We start from the raw sequence: 18,849 nt of genomic DNA, 5'->3' as shown, positions 1-18,849 counted from the left end.
GTCTTCATTGTCTCCCTGTTATTCTTTATTGCTCATCACTCTCACTAGATAATATCTCCATCACCATAAACACCGCCTCTGTTGTAATATCCATTAAAAGTATAATAACTAGAGATGACTGATGAATAAATAGACGGCTGATACTGATGCTTAATACTCCATTACATGTTCTATTAAGAAAAAAAGTTTGGGGCTCCTGGGTGGCTCAGTCATTAAGTATCTGCCTTCAGCTCAGATCATGATCTCGGGGTCCTGGGATCGAGCCCCACATCAGGATCCCTGTTCAGCAGGGAGCCTGCTTTTCCCTCTCCCTTCTGCTACTGCTCTCTCTCTTGCTCACGCTTTCTCTCTCAGATAAAATAAAATCTTTATTAAAAAAAAAAAGTTGTATACTCTCTTCTAAAGCACCTAGAATTATTGTTTCCCAATTTGTATTTAGAAAGCCTAGTCTTTTATTTTTTTTATTATGTTCAATTAGCCAGCATAGTACATCATTAGTTTTTGATGTAGTGTTCAACAATTCATTAGTTGCATATAACACCCAGTGCTCATCACCACACATGCCCTCCTTAATACCTACCACCCAGTTACTCCAACCCCCCACCTCCCTCCCTTCTGTAACCTTCAGTTTGTTTCCTGGAGTCCACAGTCTCTCATGGTTTGTCTCCCTCTCTGATTTCTTCCCATTCATTTTTCCCTCCCTCCCTCCCTCCCTCCCCCTGTGGTCCTCCATGCTCTTCCTTCTGTTCCACGTAGGAGTGAAATCATTTGATAATTGTCTTTCTCTGCTTGACTTATTTCACTTAGCATAATCCCGTCCAGTTCCATCCATGTCAATGCAAATGGTGGATATTCATCCTTTCTGATGGCTGAGTAATATTCCATTGTATGTATGAACCACATCTTCCTTATCCATTCATCTGTTGAAAGGCATCTCTGCTCCTTCCACAGTTTGGCTATCGTGGACATCGGTGCTATGAACATTGGGGTGCGTGTACCCTTTCTTTTCACTACATGTGCATCGTTGGGGTAAATACTCAATAGTGCAATTGCTGGATCATAGGGTAGCTCTATCTTCAACATCTTGAGGAACCTCCATACTGTTTTCCAGAACAGCTGCACCAGCTTGCATTCCCACCAACAGTGTAAGAGGATTCCCCCCTCTCCACATCCTCACCAACACTTGTTTCCTGTCTTGTTAATTTTTGCCATTCTAACTGGTGTAAGGTGGTATCTCACTGTGGTTTTGATTTGTATTTCCCTGATTGGAAAGCCTAGTCTTTGTAAGTAGGGATATTCTACCTAGTTGAGAACTTGGGAGAGCTTGAATTCACTCCCACAACAAAATGAAGAATACTTCCCTAGGAGCTATTATGGTTCATCATGAAATTAGCCTGACAGACAATGGCTACACTTCCTTCTTCCCAGCACAGGAATGGGTGGCTTATTAATACTATAAAACATCTTGCTGAGGAGCTAGGTATAAAATACGTAACAAAATTGTATAGATGTCAGAATTACTAAGTCAGTGGTGAATATGTTCTATAAGTACTTTTATCTAATTGAGAATGATTGAAGGTAATTTTCTTTTTTGTTGTTTTTTAAAATTTAAATTCGATTAATTAACATATAGTATATTATTAGTTTCAGAGGTAGAGTTTAGTGATTCATCCCTTGCTTATAACACCTTGTGCTCATTACATCACATGCCCTCCTTAATGCCCATCTCCCAGATACTCCATTCCCCCCACCCACTTTCCCTTCAGCAACCCTGTTTGTTTCCTATAGTTATGAGTCTCCTATGGCTTTGTCTCCCTGTCTGATATCATTTTATTTTATTTTTCCCTCCCTTCCCCTGTGATCCTTTGTTTTGTTTCTTAAATTCCACATATGAGTGAAATCATATATTTGTCTTTCTCTGACTGACTTATTTTGCTTAGCATAATACCCTCTAGTTCCATCCATGTTGTTGCAAATGGTAAGATCTCAAATTTTTGATGGCTGATTGCACACATATACCACAAATCCTTCTGCCATTCGAAGGCTGAATGGAGACAATATTTGAGTGTGTCACTGACAAATTCTAATAACTGCATCGATGTTTGTCCCCAAAGTCCTTTATTTCCTTTAACTAAAAGAATTGTCTCAAAGTCAACGGGTAATAAAATTACCACATATTAGCTTTTCAAATTCCTCATCATTCTAGAAGTGTCTTCATATGAATACATTTTAAATAACTCTAGGAATTTTAATACATTTTTCTGCCTTGTTCATCAATGTGATTTATTATTTACTACAATATCTAGCAGTCAAAATAGAACACAAAACCCTATAAATTATCTGGAGCTTCAGATATATGAGGACATCTGGCAAAAATAGGTCAGAATACCTTGTGAACCTTATGTTGGTATTCAACATCTTATGTAATACTACATGTCCACTTTCAATGTCTTACATATGGAGTCTCTTTTGCGTCCTCGATATGCTTTTTTAAGAAAAATATGCACAGTGTTTATTTTATGCAAGTCATATTTCAAGCAAATAAATATATTGTTACCTTTAAAACAGCTTTTAATTTAAAATTTTATTTAAAAAAATTTGATTTCTCTCTCTCTTTCTCTCTCTCTCTGCCTCTTCCTGCACTCACTCTCTCTCAAAATAAACAAATCCTAAAAAAAAATTAGAAGTGAGTATTCCAATTTTTACTTTCTCTATTTCATGGAGGCTAAGGAAGCTTTATAGCTCATACATTACAAAACACAATGATAGCCCAAGTCTTAATGATTCCAAAGCCTATCCTCATTTCCCTGTACTCCTTCATCCCCTTTAGGCCATAATGTTATTTTGTCAAGGAGGCCTGTTCTGCTCTAGTGGATGCTGCAACCTTCCCTTCCTTTATCCTTTCTCTCCAGACTGCCTAAATACCATTACTTTTCCTTTTTTTATTTTTTTACTTTTATTATTTTTTAAAGATTTATTTATTTGGAGGGGGAGGCAGCAGGAGAGGGAGAGAGAGAATCTCAAGCCGACTCCCTGCTGAGTGTGGAGCCCAACATGGGGTTCAGTCCCATGACCTTGAGATCATGACCTGACCTGAAACCAACAGTTGGACTCAACTGACTGAGCTATCCAGGTGCCCCACTCTTCCTTTTTTAATGTAACATTTAACTCTCTGATATACTATATAATTATGTTTTTTGAGATTTCTGTATTTATTTGGTTACTAAGCACTGCCTATCTCTACCCTCTTGAGTACAAGCTAAATCAAGTGAGGAATCATGTCTCTTTTGTTGACTTATGTATCATAAACATTTAGAACATAGAAGGACCTCCATAAATATTTAGTTGAATGGATATATGATTGTTACACGGTAACATACCATAGAAGATAATTGTAAGGTTTTAGATCCTGTGGTAAAACTTATTATCAAAATACTTCAATGGAGTTGAGTTAGGCCTCGATAAATAATACATATAATAATAATAGTACTAATATTAGTATATGAAGATATATGGTCTCATAGTTTTGGTAATCAGACTGCAACAATTTATTTGCTATATAGTTATCTTCTTTCCCAGATACAAAATTCTCCACACATCTTGGAGTCATTTTCTGTAATATTGTTGACATTTTTTTTAAGATTTTATTTATTTATTTGACAGAGATAGAGACAGCCAGCGAGAGAGGGAACACAAGCAGGGGGAGTGGGAGAGGAAGAAGCAGGCTCATAGCGGAGGAGCCTGATATGGGGCTCGATCCCATAATGCCAGGATCACGCCCTGAGCCGAATGCAGGCGCTTAACCGCTGTGCCACCCAGGCACCCCTATTGTTGACATTTTTTATGTCTCTCCTGATTTTTATTCCATTTGTTCTATCAACTTGTTACACCAGTTACCAAGACAGGTGTGTTAAAAGCTGTTACCATGTTTGTGGATTTGTCCATTTATCCTTCTAGTCCCCTTTTAATTGTTAAACAGATAACTTCCAAAATATATTTGTTAATGGTGCATATGTTATACTTGCATTTTTGAATACACTACCAGTTGCAATCAAGAATTATTTACTCAAATAAGGATATATGCACTATGACAAAGAACAAATTTCTTCAGTGGGTAATCTAAGGAGGGAGAAGTTGTGGAATCTGGCTTAAGACTCTTGAATCCTGATGTACATATTTTAAAAGACTAATAAATTAAAATGGATATTTAATAAATAGAGTTAAATATTTATTTAATATAGCACATTTCCTGAGTGTACGAGGAAATATGAAAATGAAGAAATTACACTGTTATTCTGAAAATAGAGTTCTGGTTCTGTCTCCAACCACATAAACCCGAAAATGATATTAGTGCTCAACGTTTTCATCATCCCTCACTCCTAAAGAAGGAATAACAATGCTATTCTATCAATCTGATGGGTAATGCTGATACTGAGAAGTTAGAACAAGTTAGAGCACATAAGTATAACACATTTGACAAACATAAAATATTTTACCAATGCAAAAATGTTTACAAATTATTTAAACTGTTAAAAACATTTACCCAGAAAATCCTGATAATCTGAAGGGATATCTGCTTATTGCAGCTTTATTTACAATACCCAAATTATGGAAAGAGCATGTATCCACGGATAGATGAACATATAAAGAAATGTGGTATGCGCATACACTGGAATATTACTCAGCCATAAAAAAGAATGAAATCTTGCCATTTGCAACAACATGGACAAAACTAGAGGGTATTATGCTAATTGAAACAAGTCAGTCAGAGAAAGACAAATACCATATGATTTCACTCATATGTGGAATTGATGAACCCAAACAAATGAGCAAAGAAAAAAAGAGAGAGAGACAAACCAAGAAACAGACCTTTAACTCTAGAGAACAAACGGAGGCAAGGTAATCTATAGTTTTAGAATCAGAAAAATTTCTCTGAGGTGATGGCAATGTTCTGTAATGTGGTTCCATTAGTGCTTATATGGATTCAGATAGTTGTCAAATTAAAGCTGTACTCTCAAATTGACACTTTTTTTTGTATTTTCTATGTAAGTCAGACTTTCATAAGGTATGTTTCAATAAAGCGTGTTTCTTCAAAAATAAATAAAATAGATAAGCCACTGAAAAATGAGAAAAAACAAAAAAATGAAATTAGAAATAAAATGTGAGATTCAGCAAAAAAATAGTTTTTCATTTACTTGTTTACTTTAAATTTACTTTTTAAACATTTAATAATGTACTCCAGAGCAAACTTCTTTGCTTTATAGGGTCTGAATATAATCTTTTTCTATATTTGACAAAGGGCTTTCAATGTTATTGTATATAGAACTTAAAATGCACAAAATTCACAATAAGATTGTCTGGGGCTTATACCACTCTCTGCAAAGCATGATCACAAACTGTGTGTTCCTATAGGACTTAAAGATTGACACACAATAAACTGCTCTGTTTCTGTTTGCCCTTGGAACAATCATTCTTGAGTTTAGATCAGTGACTTTGGCTTCGGTAAAATTTCTTTATAATTATATCCCCCATTTCTTAGCCTTATTGCTTCCCCACAGACTTCTGGAAGGACTGATTTCCACTGAACTGCTTCATCTGGTATTGCTCTTTTCTTACAGTCAGAGAGGTAACATACCTGGAATTAGAGCTCTCAAATAGGGTCGAAATGTTTATCCAGCCACTCTTACCAGTTACATCAATTTTATCTATTGCAGTCCCCACAGCACTTAATTTATTTGTGTATCATGATCTGGAATTCACAACCAGAAAATGAACAAAGGAACTCCTTCATATTGAATTTGTTTTACTGAACATGAGAAAAATCAAATTTTTGTTTATCTGGCAGTTTAGTAGATTAAACATTGTAAGGAGACTCTAGAAATTGTATTGTTCCTCATCCTTTCATCATCCTTTATTCACTCATTCATTTATCCATTACTTCACTAGGTTTTCCATTTATCAACGCAGCTACTTGCCAGTAATCAACCCCAGCTACATGCCATCCCACCCATTAATCCTTCATCTTCCATTCATTACATACCTCCAAAGCATTATCTGTGCATCTGTACAAGAGTGTATCAATGCACTTACCAATCCATCCATCATCCATCCTTTATCCATCCATTCATCCACTTAACTCAGCATCTGCCTAGACACTCAGCACCATGAATACTGATTGTGAGTTTGGCATTAAGCTATATTAGATAGTTCAGGAATAAAAAAGAATTTCATAAAACTAATCTCAGACAAGAGAGGAGATGAAACTTATGAGTTATTAATTTTTTTTGAAAGTTGTGACTTTCAGATAACTTTTTGATGTTCATCTTTTCATCTCTATTAACTCATGAATATTCAGAGCAATGTGGTTACACAGATAAGCAATTACCTGTGAAATTTGAGGAAAATACAGACACCCCAGCTCTAACCCAACATTTCTGTTGTGGAATATCCAGCAAGTTCGCCTCAGCATCAAATATTCTGATCACTCCACATCAATTTAGATGCATAGCCAACATTCAGAACCACTGGCTTCAGAGAAATCCTACAGTGTAGTTTTCATTCAGTAGTATGTTTCCCTAACTCACCTCAGGAGAACATGGGTATATATATATATTAATCAGGCTTCTCATACAATGTAAATCTCACATTGTGCAAAGATACACAAAAATCAATATAAATGAACATATTTAAGGTGTGTGTAATTACAGTTTAAAAAAATCCTATACATGTTAAGGGAAGGAGAAACAGCATGTTTTATAACAGACATATTTATCAAGAAAAAATAAAAGATTAGATTTCTTTATACTTAATTCTCTTTACAGTTTTATAGGAAACTCCTTCTCCATCTTCCAGGAGGAAATAATATTGAAGATGTGTTTCTGGATTTTCTGCTCACAGCTCATTAAGGCAGGAGGGGTGTTTTTGTGAGTGGTGGGTTGAGAGTCTAAAATTCATTGATTTTTTTTTTTCCTCTCTATTCAGCAAAGTTAAGGTAAAGTCATCTGTTGCCTGGTGATTTCTTTATTCTTCATTTGAAACTCTCCCCTGTGTAATAAACATCCCTCCCCAATCTCTTTGTGATAAGCGGAGCTGTTTACTGCATTGGGCCTGCTTTCTAGAAGCATTTGTGGAGGCTTTCTCTCTGTCTTGCTTTCAGAATTTTATGAAAACTAGACTGTAATTTGCTCTGTACCTAGTCTGGAATCTGTCTTTCAAACCCAATTCTCATATGCAAATATAGATTTAGTATGCAAAGAGAAGAAATGGAGAAATAAATATGATATAAAACTTTCATGGCCTAATATTCATTGTTGATAAGTCTGGAAAGTTGGCTAAGGGGATGGTTCATGGAGAACTTTGTATGCTATGATAAAAAGGCTGGGCTTAATCCCGTAATGTTTGGGGAGATGTGAAGGATTTGAGAGAGGAGGAAATGAGCCCATCTGCATTTTGGACAGACAACTAACTATTCAAGCTACAGTATGGGCGATACTATTCATGCTATTCAAGTACAGGGTGGAAAAGAAGGCTGAGACAGGGAGACCTGTGTAGTAGGTCCTACAATGATTCGGAAGAGATGATAAAGTCCGGAAAGGAATGGTGGCTGTGGGAAAGCAGAAGAATATTTAGAATGAAATATTTATTTTAATTTTGTGTCATCATAAATACATGGGCAGTCACTATTGGAATGTCTCGTACTTCTCCTGCTTCTGATTTCCAGAATCAGACAAGATCATCTACTTCGCTGTTTTGGGGTTTTCCTGTTATTAAAACAGCGGAGAGAAAGATGTGGAAGGATCCACTTTGACATCTGGATATGCTGCTAAATCTCTGAAACCGGCAAATAGGAGTCTATTTTGAGAAATACTCTTGCCAGTAGCATCTGGCAGTTCATTCCGAGATGTTTTCCAGGTTGCAAAGGACTTAGGATTTCACTGCAAAGATTTCAGAGGGAAGAATTTGCCTTTGCTGCTTTCAACATCATTGCTCTGAATCAGAAATTTGCATGGTTGCAGTTGTGAGCATATAAATTTTATTTTAAGATGCTCTATCCATATCCAATTTCAGTTAAACTCAGAAAGTTACTGCTACTCATGAGTGGTAAAGTGTAAGGTCCTTAGCCTGTCATATAAGGGTCCTGATATCTTTCCAACTCCTGCCACGCCATCCCTGATACCTTGTGCTATTTGTCTTATCCAAGCTCTCCGTGTGGTCATGTCTCTGTACATTTGTTCATGCCATGACCTCTGCCACAGTTTCCCCTCCCCCATTCCTACACTTGGCTGACTCCTTCTCCTTCTAAATTTACTTCAAGGTTTTATTTCTCTTTGAAATATTTCTTATACTCCTCAGCCATTTCAGCCCTGTCATACTATCCCCATAATCTATGCAGTTTTCCAACTCCACACTTTTCGAGCTTATTCTGAGAATTTTACAAATTTTAATGCACACATGATCAGCAAATCAACATTTAAGTTTATTTAAGAGTGGCTCCAAAAAGAAGCCAGATTATTATAGCAAAAACTCCTGTGTATATAATCAAAATTAGAGCTTCCATCTGTTATTCCCAGAAAAATACATTATAAGCCGTTGATAAGAAAAAAGTAATCTTTCAGATCTTTTCTCAGACAGCAATTGGCAGCAGCCAAGTTAACGAATTGCATTTAGTTTTTGTCCTCAATATCCATTTCTCTTCTTTAATAAAGAGGCTTATGTAAAACTTTTATTTGGACAAAATATTCCAGTGACAATCTCATTTCAGAAAAGCTATAAAGACCTTGCTTTTTGGTAGCCTGCTACCTACTAGAGAACAAGGTCCCCTCTTGAATGGGCTGAAGAAGCTTTTGCTTCTACAAGGTTTAAATAAACAAAACAAATGTTTCACCTCAGGTGAAATGCTTGAACGGCTCTCTGCTGACCTACAAGGGCAGTTGTGTAGCTAGAGGAAAAATTGGCCTGGAATATAGTTCCACATAACACAAACATTGAAAAGTACAAGGTTCTAGTTAAAAAGGTGCAACATAATTCTCGAAAGGGAAAGAATAATAGTTTTAGACTCTGATAAAGTAGTCTAAAAGTTCCTTGAGAAATACAACATTTTTGAAAAGTGGATAGCAGTTCATTAATAGTGAAGAAAGGAAGTGAATTTCAAATATAGAGCTTAATAGAATGTCTTGCATATAAGTAGTAAAATAATGTTTAAATGCATATACCCATATACTCTCACTGAGCCCATGAACCTACCAACTAACATTGAAGAGCATATTTGATCAAACCCTTTACAGATAGGGAAATTGGGGCCCAGTCAGTTTTACTATCTCATTCTCCAAATAATCACAAGAACTAGAATGGAATTCAAACAACACATCAGTTAATTTTTCAAAACATAAAAATTGATAAAATATTCAGAAGCAAATGCCACACACATATACACACATACATATATAAAATAAATTGTAAATACATTATTTGAGAAGACTCAATATTTCTCTATATTTAAAGTTGTAATTTTTTTTACTTTTTTTTCTGTCTCTTTTAGGAGGTAGCTCAGGTCGGCTCCCTCCCTCAGTGGCATTTCTCTGCTGTAGTATATTGATCTCCTGGCGGAATGCAGGAAGTTGTCTTATCGTAAAAGTGTTTGACAATATATAGAAAGAGAATATTTGCATGTCAGAAATATATTCACAACAACACCTGATTATTATCAGCTTCACTAAATTTCCATACTTTTAGTTGTTGACATGTGGTGGAAAATGTGGGATATACACAAACTGTCAAGTGGGGTAAAGGAGAGATTAATCAATGCCAAAGAAGAATGAAAAGGTATTGGGGCGCCTGGGTGGCACAGTGGTTAAGCGTCTGCCTTCGGCTCAGGGCGTGATCCTGGCGTTAATGGGATCAAGCCCCACATCAGGCTCCTCCGCTATGAGCCTGCTTCTTCCTCTCCCTCTCCCCCTGCTTGTGTTCCCTCTCTCACTGGCTATCTCTATCTCTGTCAAATAAATAAATAAAATCTTTTAAAAAAAAGGTATTGGTGGTTACAGTTTCAGACTGGTTTTGCCTTTTAATTGCTGCCTAAGTGGTAGGAGTTCTGGGCATTAACATGATTTTAATAACCTCCTTAAATACTCAACCTCTCTCCCCCTCCTTTTCCCTCCTGCCTTTAACTGTACCTTTAACGACCGAGAGCCTTCTCATTTCTGCTGAAAATGCAAACGCTCCTGGGAATGGAAACCAGGTACATGATTCACTTAAATTCTCTTTCCTAAGGGGATTTGAGAAACTGGGCATAAAAAACAAAGAAGTTAGACACAGAGGATAGAAAATAAAACAAAACACAAAAACAGGAAGAAGAAGGGAGTGGTGCAAGGAGGATGAGAAAAAAAGCAGAATGATGAGTACAGGGATGAATCACTGTAACTATAGATGGGAACCCATATTTTCTGTGCATATCTACTTCACCAGTTTTTGCTGTAAAAGAGATAAGGATTTTCTAACAGAACTAGAAAGGGGGGAATGGCTTGATTATGGTGCACCAATTTCTAATCACCAAATTTAAAATAATAGTAGTGATAATCCTTTTAATATTCTTCCTTGGCAGAGTGAGTTTCATGTTCATTGCAGTGGGATTTATAAATTTCCTTCCCATGAATTATTAATCTGGGTTCCTTGATTTGGATCATGTCTTTATAATTTTACCTCCTACACTATAGTCTGATATTTAGAAGACATTACAAACCATAATTCATTGATTTGATGAATTAATTTTATTCCCAAATTCCTTAGAAGTGAGGGGAACCCCTTTTTCCAGAATGTTAAACTGAGTCCACACTTTAAATAAATAGACATACAGAGAAAATGATTCAGTTATAATGAACATACTGCGATACATTTCTGTTACACAGAATCAGTATATGAAGCTCCCAGGCATTAGTAAACAAAAATGCAGACATCAATATTCTCCAAGGTTTTATGAAGAAAGACACATATAGATCATTCTTAAAAGTCTAAAAAGTGCAGGGAAGGCTAGATTGTATTTTCTAAATGTCATGTTAGGTGAAATGTTCTCACTGAAAAAACATTTTTGAATGTGATAATTCATTAATTAAATAAAATTTTCCTTTACAAATTTAACTTAGTTTTATACAAAAGTTTTCCATCTCATATCTTGAAGGTCTTATCAGTGAACAAAGCATAAGGTATTGACATTATTTTTTTGCATTCTAATTTTTTAAAAAAAGATTTATTTATTTATTTATTTGACAGAGAGCCAGCGAGAGAGGGAACACAAGCAGGGGGAGTGGGAGAGGAAGAAGCAGGCTCCTAGCAGAGGAGCCTGATGTGGGGCTCGATCCCAGAACTCTGAGATCACGCCCTGAGCCGAAGGCAGATGCTTAACGACTGCGCCACCCAGGCGCCCCTGCATTCTAATTTTTTTAATCAGTTCTCAGTAATAAATCTATTGATTTCTTCAGAACAAAAGTCCAGAAAAGCCTCTTATCAAAAAACAAAATTGGTGGCATCCAGACAGAAGTGAATTGAGTTTCTACTTCTCAGCCTTAATTGGATGAAAACAATTGGTGCCATTCGGTGATTAGCAAATCACTTAGATGGTCCACTGGGATCATCCGTTTTGTCTGAACATAGGCCTAGGAATATAAATATGGGAGCTTCTGGTGCTCACAGATCTTACATGTTTGTAGGGTGCAGTATGTACCCAAAATAAACAATTAGAACCAAGCGGTTTAATATATATGCATATGTATGTATATATACACACACATAATATATACACAAAATAGATGTAGGCACATGTAGTTTTAGTTACATATAAAATGTATATACACATATACAAAATGAAAATCATATACGTATTAAAAATAATGAATTAGATCTGTAACTATTACACTGTTTTACATTATCATGTGAGAAACTCAAGTAGTTGACAAATATAGGGGTTTTGATTGCATTTTTGAAAACAATCATGCAAAGCGTATATGTACATGTGTTTGGCTACATGAAATTTCAGAAATGAGGAAAAGCATATACTAGTTTGTTAAATATCATACTCTTATATTGCATGAATTCAAGAAAATAAAACTCTATCTGTATTTAAAATTCAAATTGAGATGCATAAAGATTCAACAAGCATATATTTAAAGGCTGGAAGGCAAAATATGCAAATGGAAACCTCTACTTGATTAGCTTATGTGATTATAGGTAATTTTCTTCATCAATATATTATTTATGTTACTTTGTTATTTACTGATTTATTTCATTTTAATAGAGTCTAACATATCAATATAGTTACAAAATAATCTATATTTCAATACAGACTTCAAACTTTAATTTAAATATGAAAACAGAATTAAAGACAATGCATTATATCAATATAAAATACTATTAAAGTTGTTGCTAGTAACGCATAAAAAGAAGAAACAAAGAGTTGAGACCTGAATGGGTTCTTCTGTTGTTTCACTATTTATATTTAGGACCCATTCCTTTACCTAAACTGAAAGCTGACTGTCAGATTTTTTCTGGGTTCCCAGTGTCTGAAAGTGCCCTACTTGGAGTTGGCATTCCGTGACTACTTTTCACTAAAGATGACTCCAGTGCTGAGTGACTCAGAATTCAGAACCTTGACGTGACAGGGTTTATTACCTCATCTTAACAACAACTGCAAATCATCAAGAGTTATTTTGAAAACACATCTGAAATCTCTACTACCTTGGTCTTCATAGAACTTCTTAAGAATATAAAAGAGGAAACTTTTCATAAATAAAATGCAATGGTATTAAGACATGTCATTCCTCTGATGTCTTAGGCTTTCTTGAAAACCCACAGCAGATTCTTTAAAAAATCCACTGCAACGTACTCCCCCAGGATACTGTATCTCTGAGGGGCAGACTAAACGCTCCCAGTACAGTGATTCATAGCTCTGCCCCTTCCACTAGATTAGCAGCCTCTTATTTTTAAGAACTACATTTCCTTCAGTTTCTTTTTTATTTTTTAAGTTCTTACGGATGTCCTTAGTGAAAAGGACTAATTAAGTATTTAACAAGTATTTGTTGAATGAAAAACATACACACAACGGAAGGGTTGTAACCTCAGTCTGAGGACCTTACATCTAAAATGCCAAATATAACTCTCTTTTGTGGTGTCTCGGATGTGGTAGGCTGTTTTCAGATGAAGCTGAGCATTCTCAGATACGGGCTACCAGAAACTCATTGAAGTAGATGACAAGTGAAAACCTCGTAACTTGTGAGAAGCGTATGGCCACAAAGGTTGCTGCTGATACTCTGGATGAAGAATAGAAGGGTTATGTGGTCCGAATCAGTGGTGGCAATGACAAACAAGATTTCCCCATGAAGCAGGGTGTCTTGACCCATGGATGTGTCCACCTGTTGCTGAGTAAGGGACATTCTCAATACAGACCAAGGAGGACTGGAGAATGAAAGCACAAATCTGTTCAGGGTTGCATTGTGGATGCCAATCTCAGTGTTTTCAACTTGGTCATTGTGGAAAAAAAAGGTGTGTGTGGGGTGGAGGATAATCCTGGACTCACTGATACTGCTGTGCCTCACTGCCTGGGGCCCAAAAGAGCTAGCAGAATCCGCAAACTTCAATCTCCCTAGTTGATGTCCACCAGCATGTTGTAAGAATGCCACTAAATGAAGAAGAAATCTATAAACAAAGTGCCCAAGATTCAGTGTCTTCTTTCTCCATGTGTCCTCCAAGACAAATGTCAGCATACTGCTCTGAAGAAACATTGTACTAAGAAAAATAAGGAAGACGCTGCAGAATACGCTAAACTTTTCGCCAAGAGAAGGAAAGAGGTGAAAGAAAAAGCGCCATGAACCAATTGCCAAGAGACGGAGCCTGTCCCCTCTGAGAGCTTCTACCTCTGTCTGAGGCCAGTCAAAAATGAGATTTTCTAAAAGTAACAAATAAATACGATCAGACATCAATAAAATAAAATGCCAAATACAGTCACACATATTCACACCACTGGCTACGCAGTATGGAGTGTACTCGATTGTTTACTCAATCCAGATGCATTCCAAATATTACCACTTAACAGAAATACTAGAACATTCTTCTCTAAATATAACCTTTTAGAGATAAAAATATTAACCAAAATGTTTTACATGTGTCAATCTGCTGAATACATTTTAACCTTCTTCTTGACATTTAGATATCTGTTATGAAGGTGAATTGATATACTAGACACAAATGATGATATTTTTGCTCCTCTTTTAAGTGGCCCCAAATGTATATAAGGTATATAAACAATTGTAAAGAGGTATTTACCTATATGTACAATTTTGGCACATAGAATATTTAAAAATTTTATATCAGGAATAACCATTTTTGCAATGACTTATTTTAGATAAAACAATTAAGGTTATATTACTGTCTAAATGAATCATCTTCTCAGTGGATGCCAATGAGTAAAGAGTTCCCAGAATCTCATTATACTTAATTTATGTATGAAGTTCCCCATGACCCAGTTCTGATGTGCTCTCAGGGCTCAACATCTACTCATCACAAAATCCTTATTCATAAATCAGGGTTACAAGATTGATTGGATGTACTGTTTGCTTTTCACCACCAAGCAACTGTCTAGTTTACAAACAATGATTCCTTTTGATCATTTTAACAGTGATAAGTCTATGCTTGTGCATATCTTCCATAAATATCTTATGGAAAAACTAATTCTATCCAATTACTTGTATAACATTCAGATGAATCATATTGTTTAAAATAAAATCACTTAATTGTTTGGCTCTTGTGGATGCCGCATGGATTGCCTCTTATTGAGTGTTTCACCTGTTTGTTCTGTTATTATTAAATTGCAGACTTATGTTTTGATGACTGCATGTTCTTCTTACCACAGCTATGTTCTAATATGACTTTAATATGCTCTACTTCCCTAGCACATTCTTATGATCATATTTATGTGTAGTTATCCCATTTTAAAATTCATAATTGGCAGTGCTTTAATATTGATATGGTTCTTATTCTTCTATTCTATGTGGTCCAATCACCTTCCTTTAACTAAAATACAATAATTCAAACTGAAGTGGGAGCTTGAGTCTGTTGCTTTAGACAACTCAGACATCCAAAAGAGATAAAGAACATATACAACTCACCACCAAAATCCCAAAGAATCCAATTAGAAAATGGGCACAGAATCTGAACAGATATTTTTCCAAAGAAGATCTACAGATGCCCAATAGTTACATGTGAACACACTCAACATCACTAACCATCAGGGAAATGCAAATCAAAAGCATGGTGGGATCTCACCTTATACCTGTCAGAATGGCTAGTATCAGAAAGACAAGAAAATAACAAGTATTGCCAAGGATGTGAGAGAAAGGAACCCTTGTGCACTATTGGTGGAAATGTAAATTGGTAGAGCCACTGTGGAAAACAGTGTGAAGAATCCTCAAAAATTAATAGCATAAATACCATGTGATCCAATAATTCCACTACTGGCTATTTACCCAAAGAAAATGAGAATACTAATTCAAAAAGATATATATATATACCCCCATGTTCATTGCAGCATTTACAATAGCCAAGATATTGAAGCAACCCAAATGCCCATTGATAGATGAATGGATAAGAAAGGTGTACATATACACAGACACACACACACATATACGCACAGAGAGGAACATTACATAGCATGAAAAGGATGAAATCTTGCTATTTGTGACAACATGGACAGACCTAGAGGGGAGTATACTAAGTGAAGTAAGTCAGGCTGAGAAAAAAAAAAAGCTCCCAAATCAGCAATTCTGAGATGAGGCCCAATATTTTGTATTTCTGACAAGGTCCCAACGTGATGTCAAAGCTGCTGGTCTCAGGACCACACTTCGAGAACACTCAAGTTAGAGACTCATTCTTTTTAAAGATATTCATAACTGGGCATATTACTAGAAGCCAGATTACTAACTGATCCAAATATACCTGAAAGCTACATGTGGTAAAGGCAGGGAAGGGGAGGGGAGTCTTATGCAGTCTCCTACTGTGATTTCTTAATGTAAATCACTTTAGAGCCTTGGATAGCACAGGTTAACTGGGCAATAGACTCTGCTTCTTCTGTCATTGTTACATCCCTGTCTTTAGTACAGTCCCTAGCCCTCCCGGGCTAGAAATTGGAACAGAAGATTATTTTGTGAAAGACACTGTCCTTCCTTCATCAAATTATTAGCCTTTGTATGGTCCAGGCACTGGGGCAACAGAAGTAAAGGTGAACATTTGTCCTATAGAAGTCATGGTCTAGTAGAGGAGGCTGACAGAGAAATCCCAGGCTCTGAAAGAGATAAGCTCAGGAGGCAACTGAGCCTTGAACCAGTGGATGTCTGAGCTGAAAGTTTGGGAGAGTGAAGAGATCTGAAAATGATGTGCAAAAGCCCTCTGAGGAGTTCCCTATAGATATATATGAGGGGCTGGAGAGGGATGAGTGATGAGATTGAAGAGGTAGCCTAGCCATGAGCCCATTTTGTAAGGCCCATTGTGTCAGATGAAGGCGAATCTTTGAAGATATTTACTGAAAATCGCATCATCATGCTTACACTTTAGAAAGATCTGTATTCTAGATTCTGAATTCGTTTATATATCTAATACGGCAACTTATGGGGCATCTGGCAGTTAATTTAGGCTCAGTGTTTATAGATAGAAAATAGAATGGTCCTGTTCATGTTTTGCTTTCTTTGGGGCAAATTTTAGTAGATTGTTTGAAAATATGCACAGGCGTTTCCCCATCTGTAACTGTGCCCCTTTTTAATAGATGCCACAAGCCTCTTAAAGAAGAAGAGGAATCTGTTTCTCCACATCTCAAATCTGAGATGGCCTTGTAACTTCATTTGGCCAGTAGAAAGCAGCAGGAAGAGCTGTGTGCTAGTTCCAAGCTTAAGGACTCAAAAGGCTTGTGCATTTCTACTTTTCTCCTTGAACCCCACACCCCTCCCTCCAACACCATCCTCCCTGTGCAGTCACAGACCAGCCAGCAAGCTGGAATGCTGGACAATGAGACGACATGGAGGAAAGACCATTCAGCTCAGCGAAGGGCCTCTGAAACCAGGTAGCCCTTCCCTGACCTACCAAATGACCACATACTCGTGAAGAAATCCAGCTGAGGTCAGTTGAGTGTAACACAGCTGAAAAACCTGTTCAGCAGATGCAGAGACTTATGGGAAAATGCAAATGTTTATTGTTATAAGCCATTGGAGTTCAGTAGATCTAGAATGCACATTATTATGGCAATGGATAACTGGTACGCAGACACTGCACAGTGTTTGAATACATGGCTTTTCTTAATGCTCATAGCTACTTTGCAAGGCAAATATTGTAGTCTTCATTTTGTAGAGGATAAATCTGAGGCTCAGACAGTTAATCTTCTTTCCCCATTGCCACTAAAATGATAAATTGCAAAGCTGAGATTTAAGTTTTGTCTAGCTATTGCTAAAGCACAGAATCTTCTCTGTCAACTCTGTGGTCTTTTCAAATTTCTCTATCTTGAGAAAAAAAGAATAAAGTCAGATACTTTTGGTCTACAGTGTAACTCATGGACAAATGAACTGAACCTCAGTGAACAAAACATATATATCCATTGATGTAATCATTAATGAGTTTTTATTCCAAGAAGGCTGCAGCCCCTGGAGAGGCAGTATAAGTAATTATGTTTTAAAAAGCATCTTCTTGCCTAGAATAGAAACTGAAAAGAACATACGTTGTGAAATCATTAGAAAGGGTTAGGAATTCCATCAGAATTACCACCATGGGTATTCTCACCCCAGCCTGCCCAATTAGGGAGCAGACTGACCGACTGCTGTGGTTGTAAACAGATTTCCCTCCTTTCAACCTAAGAGAAAAGCAAGTTCTTTTTTAAATGTTATCAGGAAAATTATCATTCCCTTTCTCTGAGGCCCAGAATGTAAAAGTATGCTACATATTTCCACATTCATGGGGAAAATGTGTTAGCTGCTCAAGCCATATTCAGGTCACTTCTTTAGATTATCACGTTATGGCCAACCATTGCTAATCAGTAAACTTGATATAGCAAGAACATCCGAGTTAACTAATTAGAGAGAATTTATTCACACCTGGCTTCTAATTTTTGCATTAATTGAAACTTGCCAAATATTCACTGCTGTGATACAATCGAATGTTAGTTATAAAAAAAGGATGGGATTTTGCCATTTGCAACAGCATGGATGGACCTAGAGGGAATTATGCTAAGTGAAATAAGTCAGGCAGAAAAGGACAGATACCATATACAATATCATTTAGCTGTGGAATCTAAAAAACAAAACAAATGAATAAACGCAGGGAGATATTGTGAACATCAACATCAGACGTCTAATCACCAAGAAGCTAGTAACTCATCTCAGCCACAAGTTACAAGCTGTGTGTTTATCAGAAGTGTGAGTGTCAGGACGCCTGGGTGGCTCAGTTGTTAAGTAGCTGCCTTCGGGTCACAGCGTGATCCCAGAGTCCTGGGATCCAGCCCCACATCGGGCTCCCTGCTCAGCGGGAAGCCTGCTTCTCCCTCTCCCACTCCCCCTGCTGTGTTCCCTCTCTCTTGCTGTGTCTCCCTCTGCTCAAAAAAAGAATAAAATCTTAAAAAAAAAAAAGGGTGAAGTATCCCTAGACACACTTTTTTCTTTTCTTTTCTTTCTTTCTTTCTTTCTTTCTTTCTTTCTTTCTTTCTTTCTTTTTTTTTTTTTTTTTTTCAAATTTTGAGGAGCTCCTTTTACAAGTAGAGCAATCCCAACCTGGTGTTCATTTCAACCAATGAGTTTGTCTCTAGTGTTATCTTGTTTGGGCATTTTTTGT

General features: G+C 36.6%; 1 pseudogene; it reads left to right on the top strand.

The window, feature by feature from the left end:
* Positions 1-13,911, top strand: part of LOC123799523 (small ribosomal subunit protein eS6 pseudogene) — a 50,135-nt pseudogene extending 36,224 nt beyond the window's left edge.
* Positions 13,912-18,849: the final 4,938 nt, after the last annotated feature.

Source organism: Ursus americanus, chromosome 24 (assembly GCF_024610735.1).
Source record: "Ursus americanus isolate L20-20 chromosome 24, mUrsAme1.1.p, whole genome shotgun sequence".
In the NCBI taxonomy this organism is placed as follows: Eukaryota; Metazoa; Chordata; class Mammalia; order Carnivora; family Ursidae; genus Ursus; species Ursus americanus.
Note: the sequence above shows the minus strand (reverse complement) of the source record. Positions and strands in the feature narration are given on the sequence as shown.